Source organism: Falco naumanni, chromosome Z (assembly GCF_017639655.2).
Source record: "Falco naumanni isolate bFalNau1 chromosome Z, bFalNau1.pat, whole genome shotgun sequence".
NCBI lineage: Eukaryota > Metazoa > Chordata > Aves > Falconiformes > Falconidae > Falco > Falco naumanni.
In genome coordinates, this window is record NC_054080.1 from 40,899,084 (window position 1) to 40,904,459 (window position 5,376).

A 5,376-nucleotide genomic window follows, 5' to 3' on the forward strand; every position below is an offset into this window, starting at 1 on the left:
GAGGCCAAAAATATTTACGCTTATTTGATGTTTATGAATAAACCAACAATTTTCTTTATTTCCAAACTTGTTCTTAGTGTATTTTGATGCTTTCGGTGACTGTTTTATGTCTTTGATTTCTTCTGAAAAGTCAAGGAAATTTGCAACAAGAAAAAAAGAAAGCTTTCAGGCTGTGAAGTACACAGTTGACCTTTGGAAGTCTGCAACCATAAACAATTCTGATCAGAGCCTGTGAGTGACTTCATCTTCTGCAGTACCTGATATGGGCTGGAGGAGGCAGGAGCACAGGCAAAAGATACACAGTAATTCTACATTTCTGGGTGAATCCAGAAAGCAAACCTTTTGATTGTAGATACCTATGAACATCATATTGTGTGCTATTAGAAGTGTTTCAAGGACAATGCAATGATCAGGCGCAGTCAACATGGCTTCACAAAGGGTGCCTCTTTAAATAATTTGATATCCTTCTGTGATACAGTCACCTGCCCCGTGAATGAAGGGAAGGTAGTGGATGTAGTTTTTCTCAATTTTAGTAAGGCTTTTGGTGCAGTCCCTCACAGTATCTTTCTGCACATGTTGTCCATGTGAGATGAGCAGGTACACAGTGCATTGGTGAAAAACTGGCTGAAAAGCAGGGCTAAAAGATTTCTCATATATGGGGCTACATCTGGCTGGTGACTGATTGCCAGCAGCGTTCTTCAGGGTTCAACTCTATGATTCTGTTCAACCTATTTATCAACAGTGTGAATGCAGAAGTTGAATGCACCATTAGCGTGTTTGCTGTTGACTCCCTTGAGGGACAAGAGGCCTTGCAGAGGGATCTAGATAGATTGGAGCACTGGGCAATCATCAGCAGGATGAAATTTAATGAGAGCAAATGTGAGATTCTGCACCTGGGATGGAGTAGCACTGCACACGAGTATGAACTGGGAGAGGAGTGCTGGAGCGCAGCCCTGCAGGGAGGGATGTGGGGGTGCTGGCTGACACAGGCTCAGTGTGGGTCAGCAGCTGCCCTGGCCGGCAGGAGGGCAAACCGCGTCCTGGGGGGCATCAAACACAGCATGACCAGCCGGTCAGAAGCGGGGATTGTCCCGCTGTACTTGGCCTTGGTGCGGCCTCACCTCGAGCACAGGGTGCAGTTCTGGGCCCCACAGTTTAAGAAGGATGTTAAGGTCCTGGAATGTGTCCAGAGGAGGGCAACGGAGCCGGTGGAAGGGCTGGAAGACATGTCCTGTGAGGAGCAGCTGGGGACTCTGGGTTTGTCTGGCTTGGAGAGAAGCAGGCTGAGGGGTGACCTCATTGCTCCCCACAGCTTCCTGAGGAGGGGACGTGGAGAGGGAGGTGCTGAGCTCTTCTCCCCGGGATCCAGTGACAGGACGTGTGGGAACGGTTCAAAGCCGTGCCAGGGGAGGTTCTGACTTGACTTTTGAAAGCATTGCTTTACCGAGAGGGTGGTCAAACACTGCAAAAGGCTTCCTAGGGAGGCAGTCGATGCCCCATGCCTGTCAGTGCCTTAAAAAGAGGCATTTGGACAATGCCCTTAATAACATGCTTTAACTTTTGGTCAGCCCTGAAGTGGCCAGGCAGTTGGACTAGGCGATCGTTGTAGGTCCGTTCCAACTGGAGCTATTCCATTCCATTCCATTCCATTCCGCTCTGCTCTGCTCTGCTCTGCTCTAAAATCAGATGTAATTCTGTTTGTTAAAAATCAGGCATTTTAATGCACCTTCTCACTTTGCAGATTTATTTTACTTCTGCATTTCAAAAATCTTTTTTGTAAAGCTGCATTAAGATAGCAAAGCCAGTATTAGTAAAAGTAAGTATATGTTGGTGGGTTTTGGCCAAATGTGAGGAAAAGTCTATGTAATCTTTGCCACATAGGATGGAGAGGAATCTCAAAATGTAACTTACTGGCTCCAGAAATTTCTGTCTGCTGCATTTAAGTAGTGATATATATAGGCCACACCACAAAGACTTATAATACAACCAACATTCTGCACATGCCTCCTATACTTGTTGCTGTAATTCTCAAAAAGAATAACTAAGGATTGTGCTGAGATATCCAAACTGAAATAATGAAAATCATGATATGTAAAATGATATGCATCTTTCCTGCAGTAAAATCAGATTAGATCCAGGTCTACAGTCATACAAAAGTTGCCTTATTCAAATGGTTTCACAGGTCCTGCCACTGAATTCAGTGAAATTACATTCTTTCTTCTTTCAGGTCAGAACTGGAAATAGAGAAGTACTCACTTAGAGATCTGTATTGCTAAAACCCACTATTAAAAAAAAAGACTTAGTTCACACCTAAAATGGTGAAATTTTAGTATGCTCCAAGTATTCTATATTTATGGATTTTTTTGAACCTTTGAAATTCACTTGCTCAGTGCTTTTTCTATGCCCTGCCACACCTCACCCCCCACCCCTCAACAAACCCAACCCCAAAACCATTTGTTTTATATATATGTAAGAGGCTAAGCTCCAGTTCATACATAATGGCATGATTCTAGAGTTTGGTGCTTTAATTACAACACTAGAAACATGGATCTTGATAAAATTATGTCAGTGTCAACATTATTATTCCTCCCTTGAGATGGGTTTTTAAATGAGTCTTTAGACTGCAGAAAATGAAATCCTGTCTTTGAATAAAAATAATATCGAACCTTCCTCCTGAAGGACTGTAGAAAAAATGTTGAAATGTGGGAGCATTGCAGTGTTGCAGCAGCAGTGTTTGCCTCGGACGTCATCCCTGTGTGGAACATTTTTCCTGAATTCCCTGAGACAAAATAGCTGCAATTACATCTGCAGGGGATAAAGCTTAATAAATATCACCTCTGGCCCCCAAAAGAAATTTTGCGTACTAGTTTTAATGGTCTGTAAGTCGAAGTTTTAACTTCCACTTTGTGCATGTGGAAGTGTATATTTCAAGATAGGTTTGCTGGTTTTTAAGGAAGGAGTGAGGGAGACATTTCTTTTTTGATTCTCTTAGTTGTCATTAGAAGTTAAAGTAGTGGATGAAGGTTTTTTTTTAAAACCAATTCTGTGGTTCAGGAGTAAACATATCATTGATTCTTAGAGGATGAAATCAGTTCAGTCTTTTCAAAATATTTTCCAGTTAATTTCTCTTAGGTTGTGTCTCATCATCAAATGATGACATGCTGTTCTTTGGAACAGGAAACCATTTCTTTCTATGGCTGTAGAAATTTTTTTTAAAACCCTTTTTGCACTATATGCCCATTACATCTCATACCCTTTTTAATTAAATGGCCTCTATATTTCTCTATGGCCTATATTCTATACTCTAAGGTATTTCATGCCTTAATATAAAGTAATACTTCAAATAAAACTACTACTGAATATTACCACCCAATATAGAAAACATCTGGAAGTGAAAATGAGACATCTGTGCTGGATGTTTCAGCATTGCTGGTTTGAAAAGCAAAGAATAGGAATGGTTTGTTCATCACTCCATAAAGATGATTCTTTCAAGTGATTAAACTATGTTCACCTAAGTGTAATATTTGTGCAGCTGTGCAGCAAGTAAGTATGGAATATGATATAAGATATATATTACATGTAGGCCAAAAGCTGAAGTCCCTTGGGGAAGTACACATTCAATAGGAGGCCTGAGTGTGGAATGCAGAGTTTGTGTTTGCTGTTGGTAGAAGTGCTCATTTCTCCATGGACGCATATTTTCAAGCAATACATTCTCAGATACAGCATGAAATGCAACTCACATCTCTTTCCCGTGTTTCTCCACTCCAAACACATTCTGAGGCATTGCCCACAGGCCGCCCTTACGTGTGTTTGATTTACACATATGAGTAGTCCCAGCTGGTTGAAGCGACTCGTACAGGGAAGTGACTGCTCGTACTTGGCTCAGGGCAGGGCAGGGTCACTTAGGGGGTTCAGTGGCAGAAGCAGCAAACCTGAGGACTCCCTTGCCTGCAGCTTGTCACGATACTACATAATATAGCTACAGATTTCCTTGTTTTCGCTTTGATTTTCATATAAGATACCTAGCCCAGGTTAAAGAACACCTCTTTCACCCTCCCCACAGTAACAAAAGATCTGTACATTTGCCACTGGAGACAAATACCAGCTTATATGACATACAGGGATCCCAGTAACACAGAAGTATCATTGGCACACGCAGAGATTAGCGAGCAATGGAGACTTGGCTTCCCAGGTTTACAAGTCCTGGGATCTATAGTGACATTTCCATACTTCTTGTCTCACGTTTGTTTATGGTTGTGCATGCTGTTACTGAAGCTGAGTGATCAGGATTTCAGCACAGATTTCTTTCTCTTGAGGAACAGGAGGATCTTGTGAGTCACTGCTCTTGTGTGGGTACTCTGTTAAAAGTAGCCATGTTTTGAACTTTTAGCTCATTATTTGCACAAAATTAGGCTAGGATCTTGCTGACTTGCAGTCTCCAGGGGGCTGTCTCTGACAATGCGCTAATGTAAGGCTGCAAAGTGAGGTTTCTTCTTCTTTGGCCCTTGGGAGATGTTGGTGAGTGGATCAGCCATCAGCATGTAAGCCTAGAGGAGAAGCAATCATGCCTTCCCCTTTGTAAGCCACATGTCCACTCTGAGTGCCCAACAAACAGCTCAAAAGTTGTATCATCTTCTCTTGCTGCTAAGCTTGGACCTGGCTGATGGGAAACAGAAACCAGGGAAAAAGTCAGAGCTTTTCCCAGCAGTGTCTGCCTGGGGAGAAGATGGAGGGGCAGACCAGCAGGTCAGGCCTTCTGCTTCCACTCAGTACCCTTTGCATGGGATTTCCTGTTTCGTGATAAGACATTGCTAATAGCAGTAAAAAACGCCTGCACACTGGAGCGGTGGCTCTCCATGGACTTCATGGAAGGACTCGGCGTTACCCCTGGTTTACAGAGTGAGAAGGAGAGGTGCAGAGAGGTGAAGCACCTGCCCTAAGCCACTGAGGGGATGGAGGCTCATGTCAAGGCAAACACCATCTGCCTCTCCTCAGCCCCAGCTGCACATCTGGCCCACCAGGGAGCCCCAGGGCTGGGAATGTCAAGTATCATCAAATTAATTAACAAAAATAATGGCTAATCACCTAGACCCAAACCCTGCTGTGCTCATATGTTTATAGCCTGACTCCAACTGGGAGTCTGAGGAAAAGCTGCTGGCTGGGCCTTAAATGGAGGTTTATGCCTCCTCTCACCAGGGTAACAGAATCACAGAATTAAAGCATGGTTTGGGTTGGAAGAGATTTTCAAAGATCATCTAGTCAACTCCCCTGTTGGGGGAGGGACATGGGCAGGGACATCTTTTACTAGACCAGGTTTCTCAAAGCCCCATCCAGCCTGGCCTTGAGCAGTTCCAGGGATGGGACATCCACAACTTC